Source organism: Kogia breviceps, chromosome 14, assembly GCF_026419965.1.
Source record: "Kogia breviceps isolate mKogBre1 chromosome 14, mKogBre1 haplotype 1, whole genome shotgun sequence".
Taxonomy (NCBI): Eukaryota; Metazoa; Chordata; class Mammalia; order Artiodactyla; family Physeteridae; genus Kogia; species Kogia breviceps.
Genome location: NC_081323.1, coordinates 38,968,155 through 38,978,708, shown reverse-complemented (window position 1 = coordinate 38,978,708; position 10,554 = coordinate 38,968,155). Strand labels below are relative to the sequence as shown.

Here is a 10,554-nt window from a genome sequence, read left to right as displayed (position 1 = left end):
GCACCTGTATAAATTATGACTAACTCTATTTACACTGCTTCATGGTAAATATTTCGCTGAATGTGTGGGATTTTAATCTCCGGTGTACTGTGTACTGAAGGATAATAAATTTGACAACAGAAATAGATACTTATGTTCCATTAAAAACCACCTCTATAATTCATAACTAGGCTGAGGTTCTGCTCCCAAACAAATGATATGCTTAACTTCCAAAAGGATTAAAACAAATTTTCCAGTTATGATTTCCAGAGTCATATTTTCCTCCATTTTAAAAGATTGCAATATTTATATTATTTTCCATGGGTTCTCTAAATAATAGCTAAATGCCTTGACAATAAGTATGATTTGTTAAATTCAATGATCTCTTGATAAGTGGTAGTTTGATTATTTGCTCACATTATCAATCATCATGTCATTTATTTAATTTTTATATTTATTTTTAATATTTTTTTCTTATAAAAGGAATACATAATCATACAGGAAAAATACCCTGCAAATTAGGAGAAAAAGAAAAAAAAGTCACCCATTATTCTAGCCCTAGAGAAAACAAGTTACCCTCTTGATGACTTTTTATTCCAGTTCTTTTGCTCTGCATACATTTGCCATAAAGGTACAATACAAATACAAAGTAATATATACTGGTGTTTTTGGATAAACAAGGTCCTACTGTATAGCACAGGGAACTATATTCAATATCCTGTGATAAACCATAATGGAAAAGAATGTGAAAAAGAATATATATGTATAACTGATTCACTTTGCTGTACAGCAGAAATTAACACAACATTGTAAATCAACTATACTTCAATAAAATTAAATAATAATAATAATATATACTGTTTTTTAGCCTTCATTCTTGATTATAAATGTAACCTATATGGCTCCCTATAAAGAATTCTGAAAATATAAAAATTAAAGCAAAATCATAAACTAGGGAAAACCCATCAGAGATTACCATTATTCATATTTTAGTGCTTCCATTAAAAGCAATCATTACTCAGCTACTTCAGAGTTTACTCAAAGAAATATTCCCTAAAATGGTCCTCAGAAGCATGATTATGTTTTCCAAATTTTTATTTACTTCTGAGTTGGATCACTGTCATTCATCACGAATTTGCAATAGGAGACAACTACCTGTTACATCCTGATGTTATAGATACAAAAGACCCAGCCTCTTGTCACCAAGAGCTCCAGGTTTGAGGAGGATATAGACTAGAAAACAATGACAATACAGAGTGATTAGGTCTAACATTTGAGATAAGCTCAGTCTGCAACAGAACTGGTTGGACAGAACACAAACCTATCCTGCTGGGGGTGAAAGAGTCAGGAACACAAGCTTCCTAGAGCCTATGCAGTAGGGCTTCACTCTGAGGGAGGGGTGCAGCCAAAGACGGGGAGGAGGAGAGTCAGCAGGGAGCATCCACTGTCCAGGATCAAAGATAATCCCACATTGTTGTAAGATAGAAAGATGGAGACAAGAGATGAGGTGGGAGAAGTTGGCACAGGCTTTGTATTTCATAGGAGTCTGAGTTATATGGAGAAGGTAACAAGGCAATTAAGCAACAGAGTTGACATGATCAGTGTGCATTTAAGAGGAGCATTCTGGTTGCAGGTGGGAAGGGATGAGAGATATGGCAAGGATGAGGGCACAATAAGCTATGGCAGTCATCCAGATTAGTCATGGAGAGGACTGGAGTGAAGGCACAGGTAGCAATCAATGTCACGAATGTCAAGGAGGCTTAGAATATTCCTTACCCCTCCATGTGCCACTTGGGGATTAAACTTGGATATTGATCATGCCAGCCAAATTGTTGATAAGACAGTATCTCTCAAGACTTACTTTGATGATCTCCTTTGATATGAAATTGAACAAGACAAATAAGGATATATTTTGGATCCTGCTCCAAAGGGATCATCATATAAGACCTGGGTAAGATTCCAACACGATAATTGAAATCCGGTAATAGGGACATATGCTATATCACTCATGGAGAGTGAATGGCTTGAAGACCCTTTTAGGGCAAAATGACCACTGCGGAAGAACTAGAAAAATACTTTGGGTCACGGTGATTTATCTGAGCTTCAAGCTGAAAGTAGAATAAATCTATTCTGAACAATGTACTTACTGAATCATAGTCATTCATAGTATATTAACAAGATAGTTACCCAAATGGGTACATATTTGCTGAATAAACAAATATTGGATAGGGGATGAGGACTTACAAATGCCAAGGTATGTAGAGGTTCAATATCAATTTTTTTGTCGACTGGGATTGCTAATGTGGTTTGCAGTGTTCTCCTAATCAAGGTGACTGACACTGAAAACTATCCAAATTTTTTAGCACAGTTCTTACACCTGTCTATCCTTTGGCTGCTGAAGACTTTTTTTTTTCCTTTAATGATTAGAACTTTCTGAAACTGGTTTGGATTGCTTTGTGATGGGATAATGAGTTTGCTGTCACTAGAAGTATTTTTTTAAAAGGCTGAAAAACAAAACACTGGAGGACGAGTTTTATGCAGGATTTATATGCAGATTAAAATACTGGTTTATATGGGGAGGGGGAGGGGTGGGCTGTGACGAAGTGGGGGAGTGGCAGGGACATATATACACTATCAAATGTAAATTAGATAGCTGGTGGGAAGCTGCTGCATAGCACAGGGAGATCACCTCTGTGCTTTGTGACCGCCTGGGGGGGGTGGGATAGGGAGGGTGGGAGAGAGGGTGATGCAAGAGGGAGGAGATGTGGGAGCATGTGTGTATGTATAACTGATTTAGTTTGTTGTAGAGGGAAAACTAACACACTATTGTAAAACAATTATACTCCAATAAAGATGTTAAAAAAAAAATACTGGTTTATAGCTTTAGACGGTTTTATTTTTCTATTGTAGTCATGGGATGACATGCTTATATATTACAGTAAGTCCCCTACATAGGAACCTTCAAGTTGCGAACTTCCAAAGATGCAAACGTGCGTTCACATATCCAAACACGTAAGTTAGCACGTGTCTGGTGTACATTGTCCCATATGTGCATCCTCTACAAGTGGTTGTGCTTTTGTGTACTTACTGTACAGTACTGTATAAAGTACAGTAGTACAGTATCTTTATTTTAAGCCCAGGATGTCCAGAAGCAAGTGTAAAAACAGCGGTGATGTAGCTGGTACTGCTAAGAAGCACTAAGCAATAACGATGGAAACAAAAGTGAAAATAATTGAGAGAGTGGAGAGAGGTGAAAAGATGGTAGATGTCACTCATTCTTATAGTAACTGAAAAACTGAAGAGATTCATAATGCAGGAAATGCAATCCAGTGCTACCGTGTCATCTATGACAAGGAAAAAAAAAGAGCGACTACCCAGACATCACTGGATCATTTCTTCAAGAGGGTAGATAGAATTGAATCCAGCAAGGAACCAGAACCTGTGCCATTAATGTCAGGCATGAGTGAAACTGCAGCTTGCCCTCCGTCTCCTGTTGCTGACAATCCTTCAGCTCTACCATCTGCCACCTCCTCTCCCTCCTCCAGTCAGTAACTCTTCTTGCCTGTTCACTCGATGCCAGCCCCTGTATGCCAGCTGTTGTGCTGTACTACTGTACTTTTCAGGGTACTGTACTGTAAGATAAAATATGTTTTCTTTATTTTTTTGTTTGTTTTTTATGCATTATTTGTGTGAAAAGTATTATAAACCTATTACAGTACAGTACTTTATAGCCGATTGTGTTAGTGGGGTACCTAGGCTAACTTTGCTGAACTTACGAACAAATTGGACTTATGAAAGCACTCTCGGAATGGAACTCATTCATATGTAGGGGACTGTACTTTATCTTCCTTGCTACTCAGCACTACATAAACAAATTCAACTAAGTTGATAAAAGATTTAAGATACAAGGTCAGAAAACCAGATACCTAGAATTCCTTTAACACACATACTTAAAATTTGCATATGGATGATTAAGTTGGATCTTCTTACAAAGCAATGATTTAAATTTTTAATTCATTCAGCCTTAATTGAGAGCTAACTTTGTGTTGCCGGATATAAAAACAGAAGGTCATATATAAAGGGCTATTTAAAATTGTATCAAATTACAAACTGAGTATAGGTGTCTACTTTCATCATACAGCCCATGCAATGAAAGAAAACTTGATGAAAATAATCCATCATAGTGCAGAAAAATATAAGGTTTTTCCATCAGAGGAACAAAAATTGTGAGAAATCTCTGGAAGATAGAATACAATCATGTGCAAACAAGACAACAACTCCAAATACATATGGGAGAAAATGATTCTTTCAAAAATTAGAACTACCAGAGGCACCCCAAAAGGACCATGCCATCAATGGAGGAGTATGATTTAAGGGCACCCTGCCATTGCATGTTGATAAGTGATGCTGTTTCCATTGATGAGATTTCAGGAAATCTGTTAAGAAGTGAGATCTGAAATGGCTTTTTTTTTTTTATATAGTTTTTAGTCTTCTTTCTAGCACTACTTACTGCAGTGCTCAAGATGATGCCCTGTGTCCCTTGGGAGTGTATTACATTGCAAAGAAGAGAAGTGTGACTCAGAAAATTTTGACAGTGACTCCATAGCAAGAAAAAAATCATAAACTCATTTAAGTCCTTCTCAATGCCACACAATTACTTACAGAATATTGAGATCCTAAGACAAACTTCAGGACTAGTGTCTGAGAGATATGGAATTACCTTTCAGCTGAGAGGCAGGACAAAGTGGAGAAGTTGGTAACTCAAAGAATTTGAGAAGTCCAGCCCCACGTATCTGGATTGTCATCCCCACTGTGTTTAGAAGGGGCTGAAAATTTCTGTGTCTCCAATGAGATGTCTTTTTTTTCTAAGGAACTAGATTAGAAACATCTAGGATGGAAGATGGGAACTCTCAAAGAAGCAGCCGGTGAAAATAGAATTAGGATTTTTCCCCCAATCAAGAGCTTTTATTGCATCTTTAAAATATCACAGATGAGTCCGAAGTATCATCTGGCATCTTGCTGCTTCTGTAGCTGGACAACGTAGATCTTATTCATCAGCCTGCTGAACTGTTCCTTTTTCAGAAACAGAGATAGCATCCAAAAGTTTTCTGATATCCTTGTTTTTAAGTATTGTGGCTTGTTGAATCAAAGCAGCTGAATTTGATACAAGTTCAATGTCATTTCCTTCAAAAATGAACTCATCTTTCTAGGCTTGAGATACTAAACAAGCAATGCCTGGCCTCATCTGAACCCTGTGGATGTATTTTTCACATCCCCCAAATTTCAGACTTCAACAAGAGAACCATTCTCCTAAGTAATGACGTTGACGGGGAAGTGAGCATACACAGACCTCATCTTGTAAATGGAAGCCCAGTGTGACACCCTTGACCATGTTCTGTACACGACTACAGATAGTGTGCACCACTGCCAGTTCCTTTCTATTTCCCCACCCTTTGTCAACCCGTCGCCTCATTTTTTTTCTTTCCAAGGAGACTGAGTTCTACATTAATATGATTGAAGTCCCTCCACAGGGTGCCTCTGGGCCCTTCTCAATAATTGTACATCACTTCAGAGTGATGTCGACATTTTCTGGAATGTCGACAGTCTGATTTTGAGAATGGTCTTCATTCTTGCAGTAGATGCGGCAAAAAGAGTGGGATTAGGACATTGGACTAACGGGTGGACAAAGAGAAATTGACTAGAGGAGAGAAACATGATGCTGAAATGGTAGCAAATAGAAAATCTGAAAGTTTATCCTGCAGGATGGCTAAAAATAATTTTATTCTGAATGAGAATGTGATTGCTAAGAATCACTCTTCAAGCAATCAAGGATTTAAATTTCCTTGTTTAGACTCAGAATTTAAATGGGAAAACTGATGCAGAAGACTTTAGGACCACTCTCCCCTTTTCACATGGCTGGCTTCTTCCCATCCTCTGGGTTTCAACTTTAAGATTGCATTCTTAACATAAGGTTCTCATTGATGACTTAGCAATTGGGGCTTATATAGTGCATTGAATGCAACACACGTGTGTTCTAAAGTCAAGTGGTTAGACAACGATGGGCCCCCAGTACTGTTCATGGACATTTGCATCCCAGGTAGACGCTGTCAGAGCATCTGTGTCCTGCCCAGCTCCTGTTGGTCCTCTCTTCCAACTCTTCTCCCTGACAGCCTCTGATAAACCTCTTGCCACTCTCCTGGAGGGCTTTCTCTGGCTGCAGGTGCATGATCCAGCATGCAGGCTGGAGGTATCTGTGAATCAATGCCTCCAGAAGCAGCCCTCAACAGTCATCCAATGGAAAATGTCAGATAAATACCTCAAACCTCACCTCTCAGATGGGGCAACACTGAGGCATGTTATGCTAAGTCTCCCAAGAGTCCCCAGAGGCCTGAGCCCCAGCTGCCCACATCAGGAATTCTGCTCATTTGCACACCCTTTGACTGGTTTTCTTTTCTTCCTTGTCTCCTTCTCCACTTGCCTTCCAGTAGTTCCTGGGATAGTCCCCCAGATAAACTACTTGCATTCACATCCTTATCTCAGAGTCTACTGGGGAAACCCATACTAAAACAGCTTTTTTCCATGTAAGAAAATTAACCAATTATGGAGGAAAGTAGATGAAGACAAATTTGAACTAACAATGACTGATGATTAGGAAGCAAATAACAGCAATTAAAAACCATAGAGAACACCCCTAGGGATGCACGGATCAGTGTTTCCACCAAACCTTGTGGGAGTTCGTACTCCCCGCCTGTGCACAGCAGCAGTGTACATTTTCCAGTGCTGTGAAAAATTCAGTGGAAGCCAACTTCCATTGGAACCCTGACTTAACTGTTCTTATTAAACTCCAATATCGTGCTATTTAAAACATATGAAGGACTTCCCTGGCGGTCCAGTGGTTAAGACTCTGCAATCCCAATGCAGGGGGTACAGGTTCAATCCCTGGTCAGGGAACTAAGATCCTGCATGCTGCGAGGAACAGCTAAAAAAATAATAATAATAAAGTATGAATACTAAATTTTAGTAATAGTTAATTCCTCATATAGTCACTTACTAGTATGTAGCACTTGCTTATATGTATAAAATATGAAATGATATCATATGGTATATCATTTGCTCATAATAAAGAGAAAGCTCTGTGCTTTATCAGTTTAAGGTTCCTGAAAGCCTTGTGGATACTGGTCCACACTTTCACCAACCCTGCACCAAATAGAGACCATACTGGGAAAAACAAAACAAAACAAAACATTACAACAAGCAAATGCCCACTGTTTTCTTGGCAACCCGACCCTGGGACCAAACATACTTTAAACAGTTAAGTTCCTAGTCCCTGAAAGAGTAAACATGGCTTCAGGGGGAAAAGAAAAACATACAACAGTCTTACCAAGTTGCTTTTTTTTTTTTTTTTTGAAACATCTTTATCGGAGTATAATTGCTTTACATTGTTGTGTTCATTTCTGCTGTATAACAAAGTCAATCAGCTATATGTACACAGATATCCCCATATCCCCTCCCTCTTGCGTCTCCCTCCCACCCTCCCTATCCCACCCCTCTAGGAGGTCACAAAGCACCGAGCTGACCTCCCTGTGCTATGCAGCTGCTTCCCACTAGCTATCTATTTTACACTTGGTAGTGTATATATAAAAAACTAAAAATAGAACTACCATATGACCCAGCAATCCCACTACTGGGCATATACCCTGAGAAAACCATAATTCAAAAGGATACATATACCACAATGTTCATTGCAGGTCTATTTAAAATAGCCAGGACATGGAAGTAACCTTAGTGTCCATCGACAGGCGAATGGATAAAGGAGATGTGGCGAATATGTACAATGGACTATTACCAAGCCGTTGGGTTTGATATTTACTAACTACTCTCTTTCTCGGGTCAAGACTGCGGGGTATAAACTGGGCTCTAGCCAGGTTATAACCACTTTCCTTCAACAGTCATTTTCCAGGAACTTCTGTTTTCTGGAAGAGATTTTTAAAAATAGTACCTGGGAGGAACTCAACCATGCTTATGTTGCTGAGTGATTCTAATATGTTTGAGGGGGAGCACGGCCCATCCATGTTAAATCATTCACTGTTTGCAGAGAACTTCGTTTGGGTGTAGATTTTCTTATTCTCCGCTACCAGCAGCTATTTTTCTAGTTGCCTATATGTGTTTGCAAGTTTGTCTCCCTCAACTGGACTGTACACGAGTGGAGGGCCATGATCTTGCCTCATGTACCTCTGCCTGCCCACGACAGTGCAGGTCAGTAAAGGGAGAGGGGAAGCCGGGCTCCGTTGCGGGAGGGAAGGAGGAGCCCTGAGGCGGGACTTCCACTGCAGCGCCCTCTGCAGACCCCATCGATGGATGCGAATTCACCACCAGCTTGGCTTCCTTCCCTTCCCCATCAAGTTTCCCCCATTCCTTTAAGGTCTCCCTGAAGCCCTTCCTGAATAAACCATTTGAACATGATTCTTGTCTCAAGGCTTTCTTCTGGGGATCACCAACTGACTTCAACCCAGAGGAATGAGAATCAGAGCACTGGAAATATGCAAGTTAGTGATTACCATCTTGTTTTAGTTAATGGTCCTAGATTTCCAAGGAGGAGAAACCCATCCAAATTAACTTAGATGGAAAGTTTACAAAAGACTTAAATTCCAGAGGTACACCGTGGCCTTGGCGGAATTAGAAAGTCACCTTAAATGTGTTGGGGCCACATGGTCTCTCTTCTCTGATTCTCCTATAGCACTTGTACTCATCTTTTTTGCTGCAGTTAATATTTTCTACGATGCTTTACTCTAATGTGCTGTGTTGGCACATGGCTGCAGCTTACTAAGGGAACAGAACCCTTGCCCTGTCTCTACAGAGAACAAACTAATTCAGTCTCTTAGTGCCCTAGGTCCAAATGCCAGGGGGAATATTCAAAACACCAGAATCTGATTAGCCCACCTGGGGCCGGTGTCTGCTCCATGACAATCAGATGTTGCCTCAGAAGCAGGGTCACCTGCCCCAACACAGCCACTTCTTCAATAGTACTGTGGGCATGGGTGGGCTTTTTCAAAAGGGATTGTAGGCTCAAGGCAATGACTGACATCTTTAGGACAATAACAAGCCAAGACTTTTTTGTTTTGCCTTCACACGTCTCAGTGTTGGCCCTGCCCTACACTGTCAAGCGTAGAGATCCCCACTCACCTGAATATGTTCCATCAACCTCGGTCTCATGGGCTTGTTCACCATGTATCAACATGCTAGGCAAACTCCATCTCCGTGCCATCTGTCTCATTGGTCCTCAGATGATACAGGCTTTGGCTTTGTTTCTACAAACACTATCCTTCCTTTATTTCCTACCTTCTCCATGAAGCCTTTTCCAAGAATTCCAATCCTCCCCTGATGCCAATGCACTATTTATATTTTGTCCATTTGCCCATGTTGCATGGTAGAAGCAAGCGTATCTTCCCTATTCAGTAAGCCCCTCAAATCAGTGGGACATCATACTTCCTGTTTCTGTTGCTTCCCCTACAGCACTTGGCATCATTCTAAGCATGCAGTCAGCAACACACAGCTGCTCTGCTTCATGTATTGACTGAAGTAACTAAGCTTTTCTACAGCACTTACTTCAGAGCCTTCCTCATAGCTGGAATAACAAGCCTTTGAATTACTGCCCCTCAGGTGGTACCACTGCAATGTGAGTTCGCTTTACTACCAACTGCCAGTATCTTCATCTCTCACCAGACGGTGTCCTCCCAAAGAGCAGAAAGCCACCCTGGCCTCAGACACAGTAGACTGGACAGTCTGGGCAGTTAACTGCTGGCAGCCCAGTGATGCTTAGAGGCGGGTGGATATATAACCCAACTCCCTTTCCCTCCATAAGTCAACTCTGAGTCTTGTACATCAGCTCCCAGAGTTTCCCACTGGGCTTGAGCTCTGGTCGCCCACGGTGGTAACTTGCTCCATAAGGCTGCCTACCCTTCCTGTGTCACCTCCACACCTCCCTGCTAGTGTTTCCTGGGACTGCCTACCACGTAAACTACTTATACTTGAATTCTTGTCTCAGGGTCTGCTACGAGAGAGGGGACCTACACTAAGACAACATTCAATAAATACTCATGATTGAAGGAAAGGTGATTTCGCCTTCCCCCTCACAGGCTGAGAAGCCAGGCCAGGGGCAGGGTTGGATTTCTCAAGCCCAGGGAGGATAGAAGTCTCAATTTCCATGCTGTACCTCAAAAGTGGAAATACCCAGAAAGGAGAGGCTTCATGGGAATCAGTTTAAAACACAAAGCACTATATCCTTGGGGGAAGCTGTGAAGTTCACGGTACCCAGCTAGGTCTAGAGAAGGCAGGTGCTGACAACACAGCTGCCCACAGTTTACTGGCCCAATTTGGGATGGGTGATATATATCTTGGCAGCCCAGAAGCCAGACCCCCACTTTTCCTGGTTTCCACTAATACATAACAGAGATGAATCGAGGAAAAATAATAACTACTCTTAGACTTTTTGCAAACCTTGATGGACTACATTTGACTTGAGTTATAAAATCAGAAAAATGTCCCCTCTCTTTCATCTTAAATTTTGGAAAAAAT

General features: G+C 40.8%; 1 pseudogene; it reads right to left on the bottom strand.

Moving 5' to 3' along the window:
• Nucleotides 1-5,026: 5,026 nt before the first annotated feature.
• On the bottom strand, nt 5,027-9,207 carry LOC131741566 (large ribosomal subunit protein uL6 pseudogene; annotated as a pseudogene).
• Nucleotides 9,208-10,554: the final 1,347 nt, after the last annotated feature.